The sequence below is a fragment of the Ursus maritimus genome, unplaced genomic scaffold (genome assembly GCF_017311325.1).
Source record: "Ursus maritimus isolate PB19 unplaced genomic scaffold, ASM1731132v1 scaffold_6, whole genome shotgun sequence".
Taxonomy (NCBI): Eukaryota; Metazoa; Chordata; class Mammalia; order Carnivora; family Ursidae; genus Ursus; species Ursus maritimus.
This window is the reverse complement of record NW_024426774.1, coordinates 18,118,492-18,135,596: the sequence shown is the minus strand read 5'-3', so window position 1 is coordinate 18,135,596 and position 17,105 is coordinate 18,118,492. Positions and strand designations below refer to the sequence as shown.

The 17,105-nt window shown below is 40.5% G+C and overlaps 1 long non-coding RNA gene across 3 annotated transcripts in view; it reads left to right on the top strand.

The window, feature by feature from the left end:
• LOC103671694 overlaps window positions 1–16,106 on the top strand; it is a 21,965-nt gene extending 5,859 nt beyond the window's left edge. For 2 of the 3 annotated variants that reach the window (XR_571012.2, XR_005832768.1), the window contains 2 exons: window positions 13,005–13,084; window positions 15,168–16,106. This is a non-coding gene — a long non-coding RNA (uncharacterized LOC103671694). Of the gene's footprint in view, window positions 1–159; window positions 1,918–13,004; window positions 13,085–15,167 lie in introns of those variants that run through there. The other variant, XR_571013.2, reaches the window with a different exon arrangement.
• Window positions 16,107–17,105: the final 999 nt, after the last annotated feature.

Genomic DNA, 17,105 nt, shown 5'->3' with positions numbered 1-17,105 from the left:
TCCTTTCCTTTCCTTTCCTTTCCTTTCCTTTCCTTTCCTTTCCTTTCCTTTTTAAAGATTTTATTTGACAGAGATGGAACACAAGTAGTGGCAAAGGGAGAAGCCGACTTCCCGCTGAGCAGGAAGCCCAATGTGGGGCTCAATCCCAGGACTCCGAACCATGACCCATGACCCGAGCCAAAGGCAGATGCTTAACAACTGAGCCACCCAGGTGCCCCTTTGCATGCCTGCCTTGTATTCAAGGTGAGACATGCTGCAGGCCTCAATGAGGGAAGTTGTGGTAGGGATGGTGAGAAAGGAATGGTTTCTTCTAGAAAATGTAGGAGTAAAATCATTAGAACTAAGTGACTGGATTTCGGGGGCAAGGATAAAGGAAGAGGCTCAAATTGCTCTTAGATTTCTGCCTGGGTAATCAGGTAGATTAGTAGCACCATTAATTGAGACTAGACAGCAGAGAGTAGCAGATCTGGAGTGAGTGCAATATGGGACATTTTGACATCCAGGTCCAGCAGACAGATAAATATATCCAAAGCATGGGAGAGGTCAGAGCTAGAGACTTCGGGGTTAACTGCTGTCAGTGCCGTTCCAGCCACAAGTGTGCATCAGACATAGGCGGTTCTTGGAAGCAGAATGAAAATGGTACGTAGAGGAGCAGGAATGTTTGAGCAGCAGTAGAGAATGTCTTACAAAGGAGATTGGTCATAACTTCTCAAAAGCAGGACAGCCAAGGACAGTATCACGGAACTCAAAGAAGAGAGAATTTATGTTTGAAATGAACGAAATATCAAATGCTCCAGTAGAGGCTGATTAAATATGTACTAAAACCTTGCCAGTAGCTATGACAATTTGGTGATCTTTGTTGTTCTCAGGAAAAAGGGAAGGAGTGAGAGCCTAACTAGAGATGTGCGCAGGGTTGAGGAGAGGATTTTGATAAAAGTGAAAAAGACTGAGCATGTTGATGGACTGAAGGTGATGATAGCAGCTAACACTGAAATGCACTGGATTCCAGGCCCCTCTCTAAGGGCTTTCCATGTGTTAACTCATTTACTCCTCACAGCAACCCTGTGAAGTAGATACTGTTTTCCTCATTTTACTGAGGAAAGTTAACCACAGACTGTTACATGCCTGACAGCTGTTAAAAGAGCAGAATGAGAATTCGAACCCTGGGATTCTGACACAATAGCCCAGTTACTTACCACTGTCCTGTACTGCCTCCATAGAATGGTGGAGCTTGTAGATGCGGGGAAGAGGAGTGCTCATTAATGGATCAAGTTCAGAAAAGACTGGAGAGGATAAAGCTTTTTCTCTCCAGAAAAGACTGGAGAAGATAGGTGGGAGTTTTGGTCTTGAAGAAGAGTAAGGATATTTTATGCTTGGAGACCAGAAACCGGGGCTACAGGTGGAGATCGTGAGTTCTGGGGTGGGAGGGGGGAATAAGGAAGTTTAGGAATTTCATCACATGAGACTTTTCCCATCAAATACATATTTTTATTAAATTTATACGTTTTTATTGTCAAACATAACACAGATAAGGAAAACTGCTGAAAACAAATGTAGAGCTTATCATGAACTCTTGTAAGATATAACCACCACCCAGGTGAAAGAAATTGTCAGCCGGTCCAGAAACTCTCTTTGTGCTCCATTCCAGTTAAAATCCTCTTTTTTCTCCCCCAGTGTTACCACTATCTTAACATTTATCATAATGATGTTTTTTTTTTTTCTTACAGTTTTAGCACCTGTGAGCATTTTTAAATCCTACATTTAAGGTTTTTTTGCCTTTTTACTCCTTTGTCCTTTAAATCTCAACCTACAGATTCCTCCTCCGTCTCTTTTTCCTTGCCATTAATTTGATGAAGAAACCAGGTTTTGACCTGTTGAATTTCCGACAGTCTGGATTTTGCTGATTGAATACCTATGGTGAGGCTAACGTGTTCATTTATTTTTGGTATTTCCTATAAACTGATACTTGGATCTAGAATTGTGCTAATATGGTAGCCACTAGCCACATGTGTCTATTGAATGCTTGAAATGTCAAAATTGAGATATGCTGTAAGTATAAAATGCACACGTAAAGATTTATTATAAAAATAATACGAGATATCATTAATAATTTTTATATTGACCATATATTGAAATGACACTTTGGATATATTGGGTTAAATTTATTAAAACATAATTTCCACCTAGTTCATTTTACTCTTTGTAACATGGTTATTAGGAAATTTAAATACATCTGTGACTTGTATTATGTTTCTGTTGGGCAGCCCTGATCTAGAGGCTTAATCAGATTCTGGTTTTATTTTATTATTTTTTGCAAGACTACTTCATAAATAAGAGTGTGTTCTTTTGTTAGGAGGCATATAGTGTCTGGTTATTGTTCTTGTGATGTCAGCAGTGATTGATACTAAATGCTTAGATATCTTAATTCATTAGAGTTTGCAAAACTGAGTTCTAATGAAATCACTCCTTACTCATTTATTATTGCCTTGTCTGTTAACCTAGTATCCAGGTAGGATTAATGCTTGATTCTTTATCTTTATTAACCAGTTTTGAAAATGAATGATCTTCCTATTCAAAAGTGATAAATTAGTTTTCTTTGTATCATTATGAATTCATAGTTTTAAACATATTTGATGCAGTTTAGTGCATTGCCATTATTATGCTTATTGCTGCTAAAATGTTCCCATCTCTGGCCTGGGGGAATCTATTCAGGTTGGTTCCTGAGTCCTTTTGATACAACTCTGCTAGTCTTTGTTTGCTTTTAGAGTGGGCTATGTCTGTAGTGGTATCCCTTTTTTTAGAGTGGTATCCCTTTTTTAGAGTGGGCTATGTCTGTAGTGGTATCCCTTTTTTTGTACCCGAAATTGACAATTCGTGTCTTCTTTTTTTTTTCTTGGTCTATTTTTACTCATCTTTTCAAAAAACTTGTTTTTGGCTTCATGGACTTTATCCTATTTTTTTCATTTTCTCTTTCGGTTTTCTGATTTCTCAAGTTAATTTCCTTCCTTCTGTTTGTTTTATGCTTAGTTTCTTAAATGGGAAGTTTAGATTATTGGTTTGAGATTTTTTCTTTTTTAATATAAAGATTTACTGTTAAAATTTATAAGCAATGTTTTCATGGCATCCCACACATTTTGATATGTTGTATTTTCTTTTTCATTCATTTAAAAATATTTTCTGCTTTACCTTGAAACTTCCTCTTTGACTCCTGGATTATTTATTTATTTATTTATTTATTTTAAAGATTTTATTTATTTATTTGACAGAGACAGCCAGTGAGAGAGGGAACACAAGCAGGGGGAGTGGGAGAGGAAGAAGCAGGCTCATAGCGGAAGAGCCTGATGTGGGGCTCGATCCCATAACGCCGGGATCACGCCCTGAGCCGAAGGCAGACGCTTAACAACTGCGCCACCCAGGCGCCCCTGACTCCCGGATTATTTAAATGTGTATTGTTTAATTTTCAAATATTTGGGATTTCCCAGGTTTTTGTTGGTTTCTCATTTCTTTCTGTTGTGGTCAAAGAACATACTTTAATTCTTTTTTTTTTTTTTTAATAATGATTTTTTATTATATTATGTTAGTCACCATACAGTACATCCCCGGTTTTCGATGTAAGGCTCGATGATTCATTAGTTGTGTATAACACCCAGTGCACCATGCAATATGTGCCCTCCTTACTACCCATCACCGGTCTATTTTAATTCTTTTAAACCTATTCTGATTTGTTTTGTTACCTAGTGTATGATCTGTCTTGGGTTTTTTTTTAAAGCTCCACATTTTTCTCTCTCTCACTCTCTTCTTCTATCTGTCTCTGGGCTTGAACCCATGACCCCAAGATCAAGAGTTGCATGCTCTCCCTACTGAGCCACCCAGGTGTCTCTTGGGTTTAATGTTTTATATTACTGGGAAAAAAAAGTGTATTCTGTTGTTGGGTGGAGGGTTTTATGATGTCAGATCACACTGGTTGCTTGTCTTGTTCAAGTCTCTGTATCCTTGCTGATGTTCTACTTATCTCAGTTACTAAGAGGAGTGTTGAACTCTTCAGCCATAACTGTGGATGTGTCTATTTCTCCTTTTAGTTCTGTCAGTTTTTGTGTCCTATAATCAATGCTCTTTTGTTAGTTGCATACACATTTGGGATTTGTTATGTCTTCTTGGTGAATTGAGCCTTTTATAATTATATAATATTCTTCTTTGTCCCTTCTAATTGTCCTTGTTCATAGTTTTCTTTGTCTGTTACTACTATAGCTACTTCGGTTGTTTTTTTTAATCAGTGTTTGTGTGGTATGTCTTTTCCCATCACTTTACTTTCTTTTGCCCTAGCCTCTCATCTTTCCTTACACATAACTTCCTTCTCCAACAAGAAATATGACTCCCATTAGCCTGAATATATTTCTTTTCTAAATCCTTAGTTACATGAAAAGTAGTTAAATAAGGATTAGCTCATACCACTGGAAAAACCCCCTGCTAAATAGAGTTCAGATTATGTTTACATTGCTTTTTGTCTTTAGTCTGAGGGCATATAGTCTAAATACTGTGTTCAAAAGTTACTTGGGTTAATCTCCTTCTCCTCTACCCCCATCTCTTCTGGTTATGTTATTCTTTGAAATAAAATATAGTTAGATTCTTATGTTTTTTTGTTTGTGTTCAGTTTTAAGGTCCCTCCCATCCTTATTTGTTTTAGTGTGTAAAACATTAACATAGTTATAAAAGTCATAACTATTCAAAAATAGTTAGACCCAGAAAAGTGTCATTGCTCCCATCCCTTCCACCATTGAAGTAACTAATCTCATTAGTTTCTTTTTATCTGACCGGTGTTTCTTTTGCTAAAATAAAGATTCATGTACATTTTCTTCCCCTGCCCTTATTCTTACACAAAAGGGAGTTATTATAATAATCCTTTGCACATTTTTTTTAAAACAATTAACAATTAACTATTTTGTTGTTGTTGCAGTTTTAGGTTTGCAGAAAAACTGAGCATAAAGGACAGAGTTCCCTTATAACTACTTACCTACCCACCCTCTCACCCCACCAGTTTCCCTTATTATTAACATCTTACATTACTGTGGTATATTTATTACATTTATGAGCAAATATTGATATGTTGTTATTGTTGTTGTTGTTGTTATTATGATTTATTAAGTAGGCTCTATACCCAGCATTGAGCCCAACACGGGGCTTGAACTTAAGACCCTGAGATCAAGACCTGAGCCATGATCAAGAGTTGGATGTTTAGACGACTGAGCCACCCAGATGCCCTTTGATACATATTATTAGCTAAAGTCCATAGTTTACATTAGGGCTCATTCTTTGTATTGTATATTCTATGCATAGGTTTTAACAATTGTACTCATCATTGCAGTATCATTAAGAATCATTTCACTGCCCTGAAAACCTCTCTCACTCCACCTGTTCATTCCTTGCTCCTTCCCCTGGCAGTCACTGATCTTTTTACTGTCTCCGTCGTTTTTCCTTTTCCAGAATGTCATGAAGGGAGAATCGTGTAGTGTGGAACCTTTTCAGATTGGCTTCTTTCACTCAGCAATATGCATTCAGAGTTTTCTCATGTCTTTTCGTGGCTTGATAGCCTTTTTTTTTTTACACAGTAACACTCCATTGTATGGATGTACTACAGTCTGGTATCCATTTGCCTATTAAAGGACATCTCGGTTGCTTCCAAGTTTTGGCACTTTTGAATAAAGCTGATATAAATATTCATGTGCAGGTTTTTTTGTGAACATAAGTTGGCAACTCATTGAGTAAATACCAAATATCGTGATTGCTGGAGTATATGGAAAGAGTATGTTTGGTTTTGTAAAAAACTGCCAAACTGTCTTCCACAATGGCTGTATTATTTTACATTCACACCAGCAACAAATGAGAGTGAGTGCCTGATGTTGCATATCCAAATTGATATTGTCAGGGTTCTGGATTTTGGCCTAATAGGTGTGTAGGAGTATCTCGTCGTTTTAATTTATTTTTTATTTATTTTTGAGGGAGAGAGAGAAAGTGAGGGGGGGCATAGGGAGGGCCAGAGGGAGGCTCCGTGCTGGGCTGACATGGGGCTCAATCTCAGACCCTGAGGTCATGACCTGAGCTGAAATCAAGAGTCGGACCCTTAACTGACTGAGTCACCCAGGTGCCCCTCCAGAACTCTGTCTTGGAAAACTGAAACTCTACTTATTAAGGAACAACTCCTCATTTCCCTCCTCCCCACAGCCTCTGGCAACCGCCATTCAACTTTCTGTCTCCGAATTTGACTACTCTGGGCACCTCATGTAAGTGGAATCATACTGTATTTGTCCTCTGTGACTGGCTTATTCCACTCAGCCAGAATTTCCTTTCTTTCTGAGGTTGAATACTATTCCATTGTATGCATATATCACATTTTAAAAATCCATTAATCCATTAATGGGCACGTGGGTTTCTTCCACCTTTTGGCGTGTACAAACATCTCTCTGAGTCCCTGCTTTCAGCTGGGCGTAGACCAGAAGTGGAATTGCTGGGTCGTGTAGTAATTCTCTGTGTAGTTTTTTGAAGAACCACCGCACTGTTTTCATTTTGCATTCCCACCAACAGTGCACGAAGGTTCTCGTTCCTCCCCATTCTCCTCAACACTTGTTGCCTTCTGCATTTTTGATAGCAGCCATCCTAATGGGTGTGAGGTGGTTTACATTTAATGTGATTATTGATGTGTTTGGATTTAATGCTGTCATTTTATTTGATCTTTTCTGTTTGCCTCCTCTTTTTTATTCCTCTGTTTCCCCTTTCTTGGAGTCTTTTGGATGATTTAAATATGGTTTAGTGTATCAGTTTAATGTATCTGTTGGTAAAAGGGACTTTGCAGATATGATGAAGGGTTATGAGAATGGAACGATTATTCTGGATTATCTGAGTGGGCCCAGTGTCATCACAAGAGTACTTACAAGAGGGAGGCAGGACAATCAGAGTCAGGAAAAGGAAATGTGATGACAGAAGCAGAGGTCGGAGTGAGGTGCTCTGAAGATGGAGGAAGGGGCCACAAGCCAAGGAATATAGGCAGCCGCTAGAAGCTGAAAGAGGCAAGGAACTCCAGGAAGGAACACAGGTCTGTTGACACCTTGATTTTAGCTCATGAAGGCCCATTTTTTACTTCTGGCCTCCAGAATCATAGGGTAGTACATTTGTGTTATCCTAATCCATTAAGTTTTCAGTAATTTCTTACAGCAGCAATAGGAAAATGCTACAGCTCCAGAGAGAGGCCAGTGTGGGATCTCACGCCCTTTGCTCTGTTGATTTGGCTCAGTTCTATGCATGTGCAACTCAGGATTTCATACAACAATTTAAAGGGCCTCATTCTCCTGCTCCCTCCTCTTTGATATCTTCTCCCACACTCTTGGGTTCCCAAGAGCCCCCTTTCCTGGTGGTCTGGCTGGAAGGAGAGAAATGAAGCTAAAGGGATATGCCCATTATCATTGTTATTGCTACCATGGGTTTAGGTCTGAAGAGTCTAGAGAGAGTGTTTTTCTTCTGAGATTCTGGCTGCCCTAGAGTGTGATCTGGGACATACAGGAGATAAAGGCAAACCTGGGAATTCACCACTGTGTGGGTCATTGTGTGAGTGCTGTGTTTCCTGCCTGGTTCATTGCTTTACACATTTTTCAGAGCCCTTGGGTAATTGCTTATGTCTTTTGTCTGGGACTTCTGGTTGTAATCAGCAGGAGAGAGAGTAGAGTGTGCCTACTGAATCTTAACCAGAACCAGAAATTCTTTCATTTCTTTGTTACTTTAAGAAATTTCCTGCCTTTTTTCCCTCTGTTTGTCATAAGGCATTACCTAATGTTTTTTGTTAACTCTTATGTTCTTTCTACTTTAGTGTGTATTTCTAATGTGATCTTTTTTTTTTTTCCTAATTCTAATCTTCTCTGTATCATTCTAATTTTAGTATATGTGCTGCCGAAGCAAGCACTCTAATTCTTCCTGAGTTATTTCATATCCTTTGTGAGTTTTTCTAATTCTGGTTTATATTGGTCTTTCATTCTACTATTATTGTTTTGTGTCCTCTGGCTTGTTTTGAAATCGTAGGTCATAATTTTCATGTATTTTGTGGGCTTGTCTTTCTGGAGGGCTTTTATTGCCTATAGGGGGTAGCCTTCTCCTTTTAAAGTTTTTTCTTGTAATATATTTATATGGGGTTTTCCCTCAGTCCTTTTGTTGCTCACTTTTATATGAAATTTTCTTGAACTTTTAGAAGGAAGCCTGAATTTCATGGTGCTAGAGCTCTCTCTTCTGTTATTTTTGTGAAGTGTTTCAATACAGGACTGCTGTATTGAATTGTATTAATTGTAGTAATTCCCCTACTTATATCTGGGTCTCTCTTTTATCCCTGTGCTGTTCGGTTTAGACTCTGTCCCTAGTAGCTTTGTCTGTACGGGATGTGGTCCTGAATGGGGGCTTTGGCATAGTGGTTTTGAGGATTCGCAGGGCTTATATTTACCACGGAAGCCTTGCCCTTACCTGAGGACTGGAGTTTGCACGGCTTCTTGGCTCACGTGCCCTTAGCTCTGCCCCCAGCTCTCCAGCGAGTGTCTGTGGGTGTTCTTAATTCCATTAGACGCCCACAGTTCTCCTCCTCACATATGGACCACAGTGGTTTGATCCTACCCACTTGGGATTGGGAGTTCCAGATATCCCTGTCACTTAGTTTTGTTTTAGATGTTATCCATGAGTCTATGAATTTTTCATCATAGTTTCTCTGTTTTGTTTTTTTAAAAAGATTTTATTTATTTATTTGACAGAGAGACAGCCAGTGAGAGAGGGAACACAGTCGGGGGGAGTGGGAGAGGAAGAAGCAGGCTTCCAGCACAGGAGCCTGACATGGGGCTCGATCCCAGGACTCCGGGATCACACCCTGAGCCAAAGGCAGACGCTTAACGACTGAGCCACCCAGGCTCCCCAGTTTCTCTGTTTTTAATGGGCTCTTCAGAAAGATTTAAAAAACCCACAAAACTATGCACCCATTGCCACCATCCTTCACCTCAGGTGTTCTTATGCAAAGTGATGCTCTTGAAACATAAGGGGGAGAGGTGAAGGTTTGCAGGAGTCACTGATGGAAATAGGGAGCTCTTCGGGGATGATGAGAATAAGGTATGATGAGAATAAGGTAAGTGCACAGGTGAGGGTGGGGACTGTGTATGAGTCGTGGCACCAGACTGTGTGAATGTGTGTTTTTTCTCCTTGTAGGTATCACCCCAAATGAAGCCTCAGAGGAGGCTGATAGCTAGTTTAGGATTATAGTAAGGATTGTAATTTTGTCTCGTTGCTCTGATTGAAGGACCAGAATTTTGGTGGTTGAGATACCTTTTGGGAGAGGAATTCCATTCCTGGGTATGAATGGACGTGAAACCAGGGTAGGGCTGCTAACTTGGGAGACAATAGAAGGGATCTAAGAACTGAAAACAGTAATGAAACTAAAGAGCAAATACAAAAGGGGAACCATGCGAATGTGCTAGATGGAGACTGTTGTCAGAGCTGGAGTTGGAGATTTCTTAGGTAGAACAGGTACAGGTTAAAAAAAGAAGACTCTGATATCAGGTGCAGTTTCATACATTTGATCCCTATAAGTTATCAAATGTTCTGTAATTTCCATATTCTCAACAAATGGTGAATCAGTAGGCATTACCCTAAAATTGTCACAGGAGCTGGAGAGCCATAAGTAAAACCACAGGCTTAAAAAACTTGAGAGCTATTAATAAAAAACACATGAATAGTCTGAATCATGTGTTGGTGGCTATCTACACAGAGCACAGAGATTTTCTAGCGTTCTCATTATGGCAACAAAGTAAAATTAATTTTGATATGATATATAGCATTATTTCTAAACATTGCATATAGTTACTTTGCTTATAGCATAAAGTTCCTTGGGAAAGTGTTGGAGATTAATTACAAATTTCTATGTTAGCATTTTAATGAGTGCAAAGTATTTTAACAAGACTTTGCAACAAAATATCCCTTTAAAAAGAAATGTGACAATCCACAAGTAGCATTATACTTAATATGTTACTGAAATAAAGGTTATTTGTGGTGGGAAGTCTCAAATTACCTCACATATATAAAGGAAACATCAGTAAGCTGTCAGTTCTATAGTTTACCAGAGTTTAATAAGGAAATTTCTTTAATAAGATTATGTTTAAAATGGAGTTGGTAGCAAAGAAAGGAGTAATTGCCTATCACACTATAAAAAATCAGTTTCACATCTTTGGAATGTTTCTTTACACTAATTTCCACATTGTTTGAACTTAAATTATATATACACAGAATCAAAAAAGCAAAAGATCATCAAAAAGCACTCCCCCCCTCCCACATGCTCGAGATTTTAAAGCTGGAATTGGATGGAAATGTATCTCATTATTAACACAAATGTTAATCTAAACACATATTCAATAGAATTTTTTTGTTTTAATAGATCTTAATGAGGATACTGGAATTAATGTGAAAGTTTTTGAATTTTCAGTGTTGATGGGACAAGTGATTGATTTCTCTGTCCCCTGATCTCTGATGCCGTCAGTCCCCTTGTTAAGAAGATTGTCATGTAGTTCAAAATAAATAAATTAATAAAGTAAATGCCCGAGAATCTTTTCCAGAAATTGTCAGGTCATACATTTGCAACTCTCACTGGATATGTGGGTTGGGTATTTTAGTTGTGTACAGTGGTTATAGTGTTATTGTTTATTTCACTCTTTTAATAATACAGCATAACAGATGCTGAAGTCTTTTTGGCACTTAGAAAATTGCAGTGAAACATATTTTGCTGTATTCAGAAAAAGGATCTGTTGACTTTAAAGAATACTGATCTTCTAATATATAAAAATGTATCAATTTATTTTAGGAAATATTTTGAGAATTCTAAATCAGAATTTGCTTCTGAATCTTTCACAATATTACCTTTACTTTCTCTTGTACATCTTTCAAAGAGGAGAGTCAGATGTATTGACCCCAGAATCCCATTGACTGTTTGAGCTTGTTTGTTTGTTTGTTTGAGAGAGCGAGCACGTGCATGCGTGTGCACCAGGGTGGGGAGGGGCAGAGGGAGAGTGTGCACGGGCTGCAAGCTCAGGGTGGAGCCTTGATGCAGGGCTGTCTCACAACCCTGAGATCATGACCTGAGCCAAAATCTAGAGTCACATGCTTGGGGTGCCTGGGTGGCTCAGTCCTTAAGCATCTGCCTTCGGCTCAGGGCCTGATCCCAGGGACCTGGGATTGAGCCCCTCATCGGTCTCCCTGCTCCACTGGGAGCCTGCTTCTTCCTCTCCCACTCCCCCTGCTGGTGTTCCCTCTCTTACCAGCTGTCTCTCTCTGTCAAATAAATATATAAAATCTTAAAAAAAAAAAAAAAAAAGATGCTTAACCAAATGAGCCACCCAGGTGCTCCTTATATCATAATTTTAGAAGAGAAGAAAAGTCTTCTAGATTTGGGGGCCGGCGGCAGGGGGGGGCAATTTATGGCCAAATAAGTTTGGAAAACACTACCTTGCATATCCACTTTAGTAAAATTGGAGTGAACATTAGTCTATTTTTGACCCTGAGAAGTTCTGTAGTAAAGAAACTTGTTTAACCTTGTTAAACCTAGCATTTCCCAAATTTATTTCATCTCAACACCTTGCACAGTATACAAAAGTTTATAGCAGCATTATTCTTAATAGTTAAAATGAGGAAGCAACCCAAATGTCCATCAGCTAATGAATGGATAAACCAAATGTATCCGTTTAAAAAAATTGTAAGTAATCTCTGCCCAATGTGGGGCTTGAATTCACGACCCTGAGATCAAGAGTCGCATTCTCTACGAATTATTTGGCCATAACAACGAATGAAGTGCTGATACACAGTACAACATAGGTGAATCTTGAAAACACTATGCTAAATGAAAGAAGCCAGAGACAGGAGACCACATATGGTATGATTCCATTTGTATGATGTATCCCTAATAGGCTAATTCCTAGAAACAGAAAGTAGATTAGTGGTTACCATGCCCTGGCGGTGGGGAAGTGGAGAGCGTCTGCTAATGGACTCAGGTTTCTTTTTGCGATAGTGAAAATGTTCTGCAATTAGGCAGTGGTGATGGTCGCTCAACGCTGTGACTACTAAAAGCCACTGAATTGTATACTTTAAAAGGGTGAATTTTATCATGTGACTTATATGTCAATAAAGCTGTTATTTAAGAAATAACCATAAGAAAGAAGCTATAGCAACAAGAAGGCAAGAAATCATGAGGGCTTAAAATAAGGTCGTGGGATGGAGAGGTGCTGGAGCGTGGAGGGGTGAACTGTAGAGTCCCGAAGACTGGTTTTTACCCACAGGGATGCCTAGTCCCCAGGCCCAAACCCTGAGGAGACAGGCTGATGAATCCCACAGTGCACAGGTCTGTCTAGCAGTGGCTAGGTTCCCCGAGAATGGAGTCCTATACACATGGCCAATAAAAATGCTTTCACAACAACCGTTGCTTCTTCAGTCATCTGTAGCCAACAGGGATGGCCAAAGCAGTGCACATATTCATAGCCTTGCCTTTGTGCTTTCCGTAACTCCAAACATTTTTCATGCTGCCAGGTGAGTTTGAGTAACGTGGCTGTCAGCACTCATCAGGGTGAGGGACCCTGTGGGGGAAGGCAAGAGGGCATGGCCCTCGCCTGCTGAGCACATAGTCCTCTTGCCCTAGTATGATCCACTCAAAGGCTGTCCTCACCCTTCATGAGAAAGACAGTCAGGTGACCTGCCACAGAGGGCAACAGAGCCACAGGGGATATAGATCTGGGAAGGTAAGCACAGATTTTTGGATTGTCTGATTTTTTGCCATCATGTGGTAAAGGCAGACTTCTTGGAGTTGGCTTCACATTGTAGTCAGCCCCTTGGCTCAGCGTGGGGAATGCTTTAACCTACCTCTTGGATGCCAGGGTCATGATATGCCCTTTATAGCCGAGGATGGTGCAGCCAATACTAACGCTGTTCTTCCCTTTTCTTTACTCTCCCAGGCCGGAGTCATGGTTGGCAAGAATGTGAGGAACCCCTGAAGAGTTCATTACCGAGTGAATGCTCACAGGAGGAACTTCAGGTGAGGCAGAAATGGCTGGTCTAGTATCTCACGTCAGTGGACTCTTTCCCTACCCCAGAACCATTTCCTGTGTCAAGCCGAAGCCTTAGTGGAGGAGCCAGTGTGTTGCTGAGGTTCCTACCAGGCAAAGGGAAAACTGCATCCCAAGGGGACTGTGTCTAACACAGAGCGGCTTAACAGAATTCTTTTCCCTAGTACGGATTTCTGAGGTAGCTTGGAGAGGAGCAAAGAGTCTTGGTCTTGGAGTCTTAAGAGCTACCTAACTCTAGGCAGCCTTGGAGGGGCCGTGTGAAGTGGCACGGGCTCTCTGGAGTCTCACTGAGCGGGGTTTGAGCGCGAGGGTGCCTTAGACCAACTCTGTTTCACGTCTGGAGCCTGTGCAGCCGGGATGGTTGGCAGGATTGTTAGGAGGACTGGGCGTGATAATGTATGGAGAACACTTGGGGTGTGGCATAACTGCCTTGCATACAGGTCACTTAACTTTTCTAAGATTGTTTCTTCTTCAGGAGTGAAGACGATGCCCTGTGACTTTCAGGGTAGTTGAGAGGATCAAATGAGATAATGTATGCAATTATACTATACCAAGATTTGATTGAGATTTAATTAGAGAAGCCCTTCCCAAGGACCTTGGTAATCTGTTCCAGAGTTTAGCACTAATACATTTATCCTTACATGGAACTAGAATTTTTCCTTCTTTATTATTGTCCTTTTCATCTCGCTTGGCCTTCCAAGAACCCAAAGAAGTTCATTTGTTTCATGAAAATCTTCATGCACTGAAAGATATATTCCATTCACCCTAGCCTTTAGGTTTAAAAAAAAAAAAATCTTGATTATTACTGCAATTTTCTTATCTGTAATTCTTTGTTACTTTATCCTAAAATGTTTCTAACTTTTCCATTGCTTCTGGTGGCCAGAATAAGAAATGGTCTTTGAAAATTTCTTAGGCTAAAATATAGGGGAAAGTCTACTTTCTATCCTCGATTCCCTATTAAAATACCTATATTTTTTATTATAAAAGTAACATCTCTTTATATACATTTTGGAGAAGAGGGAAGGAAAATCGCCCACAGTTGTATCAGTACAATTAGTAGTTTTATGACTGCACATCTGGTTATTTTTATATACATATTTTATGTATCTTTGTAGCGTATCTGTCTTTATACATATCTTACATGATCGCAATCATATACAAATATGACTCGTAAATGTTGTTTATATTGCTGCTTGCCTTTAGCACCTATCTTGTAGAATTGTAAGCATTCAGTGCTTTAAGTGCTTAGCACAGCGTCTGGCATAAAGTTAGTGTCAGTAGGTGGGAGCTAGTTATTCTCTGACATTTCCTGATGGGTGCCCAGAAGTGGATTTACTGGGTCAGACCTTTTAGGCTCTTGATACATGGCACCTGCCACATTGCTTTCTAGAAGCCGTTTCAGCTCCTCAGGCCCTTGGCGGTAAAGAGTTTCGCTGTTCCTCATTAGCACTTGGAGCCCCCCCAGCACCTCTCTGCTTTGTTTTTAGGTTTGGGAAGCTAATTTAGTAGTTGCAGATAATGCCTCGTTATTGAAGTGTCATTATTTCATAACTACCGATGTTGAACTTGTCTTACACTTACTAGCAATGTTTCCCCTTGTAGGGTCTGTCTACGACCTATTTAACAACCGGAATCACTCAATGTTTTCTTACTGAATTACGTAGGCTCTTTAATAAAGATATTAATCCTTTGTCATATGGACTACAAATATTTTTCCTGACTGTTTTCTTCTTATTTTGGTTATGATTTTTTAAAAAATTCACACATGCACACACACGTGCACACACATTCACACACATGTGCACACAGGTACGCACAATGTGATCCATTCCTCTGTGCGTGACCCTTGCCAGGTCTGATGGTAGTAGCTTGAGTCCAACAAGAGAGACTCCTCCCATAGTTACACGGGTTCCCGATAGAGCGGTCACACATCTTGTGTGGTGAGAGTACACAGACTCTTCAGAGGCCCAGAGAACACATTTCCCTTGATTTGGGGAAAGAGAGTAGAGAAGGAAGGAGCTAACAAAACTATTGCTTGGTTTTTTATAATAGGTGATAATTTCAGCTCTTCATGATTGTAATCTTCTACCCATTCTCCATCCTTTCCTCTGGGACTGGTGTTTCTGAAGATAGCATTGCTGATATTTATTTGGCAAGTGTCTGGTCAACCATCATAGGCTTCAGCCGAGTTCTCTGAAGAACTCCCACTTCCACCTTTCCCGATGCACCTTCTTCACAGGTTTTCTTGCAAGAAGATGCTACGTCTTAGTGAGATTTGGGGACTGAGGGCATGGGGCTCTTCACATGGATGAAATGCTGGTGAATCTCCCTTCTCCTACTACCCTGTTAAATTTAAACTTCTTTCCCTGCAAGAGAGTGAGCAATCCTACCTGGTACCCAGGGAAGCCTTGTGTGGATATCCTTCGTAGAGCAAAGTCGGTCTGTATGTTCCCTCGCTACGGAGTCGTGTCCTTTCTCATCATCAAGGTCTGCACTAAAGTCTGTACTCGAGCCCAGACGGCTGATGCGTGAGAGCAGGGGCGGGCCTCCATGGGGCTGCTCATCACTGCGGCCAGGAAGGATGGTGGCACACAAAGGCATTCCATTGGCTTCTGAGTCTAGATCTATAAATATATTTATTATAATATAACAAGAACTTAACAATAAACATATACTATGTACAATACCATTACAGAGAACCCTGTTTTATATCATTCACAGAAATAGCCAGTTTTGCTCCAGTGTGATAAATGAGGAGAAACGGAATTGCAATGTCATCTGTGTTGAGTCTTGCTGACCGCTAACACCTCCTTTGGAGGCAGACGCTCACCAGCGCTAACATCGGCCCTGCCCCAGGCAGTTAGAAATTTGTGCTCCAGTCCTTGGGTTCACACTTGCACCCTGTTTGACATAAATACTTTAAATGACATACAATGTATGTAGTTTTGTGCTTATTACTTTTTAAAAGAATAAATAATATTAAAAACTGCATAACGAAGCTCGGTATCTTGTCCAAGTGGGGGCCACACTTGCAGTGCTAGAAGTCGATGCCCGACAGTAGAATTGGAATTTCGTGTCATCGAATACCGAAAGATGGAAAGCATGTCCTGTCCTTTTCTCCTTAGAAATGGTTTTTATCATGAAATGATGGCAAGTTGACTTCCCGGATAGAAAAATGGCGAATGCGTATTTGGTACCAACTTCAACTAAACAGCGCAGTGGCGGCGGCTCTCTTCTTGCCCTGGAATGGAAACTGATCACCGCGTGAGGTTTGAGGGTCTGAGGACTGGCAGGAAGGCCTTTCTGTCATGAGCCACGGTGTGACCTCCCTCTTGGCTTCCCTTTCTCTGGTTAATACGCTATAGGAAGAGTGATTCTGCTCATGCCCCCCCAGGCCTTGGCTGTCGTGGCTCCTCTACGAAGGCTGTCCCCATCCTGAGAGCTCTTGTGGCAGGTGCCTTAATATATAGCTATAAATATCAAAAATAGTCTCCTGTGCTTTGTAGACATTTATTTCTCCCTCCCTCCCTCCTTCCCTTCCCACCCGGCCTGGGTCCTCAGCTTTACCTCATGGAGGGAGCCGGACTGGTGTCATGAGCCAGAACTGGTCTCCTAGAACAGAATCTTCTTTGACACCTCCACGAGGCACAGCTCTTCATGGGGCTGTCCAGGAGTTACATTTTTTAAAAAATAAAATGGGGGCCCTCACCCCCACCCAGGAGAGATCCTCTATTCTGCACATAGAAAAAATTAGAGCAAATGCCCCACTCTGGCCCTACCTACAAAGAGCTTTGGGAATTCCCGCATATCCTCTCATGGCCTCCTCCTTCTCTCAGTACTTAAAAATAGCCTTTTTGTTTATCAAGAAAATGCCTTGGAAATCTAAATAATTCATATCGGACAAGAGAAAGCTAGCACAGTCACCTGTCCTTCTCCAGCAAAAACACGGTAGAAAAACCTGTGAAGGACAAAGGTTCTCCCAGCTGTCCC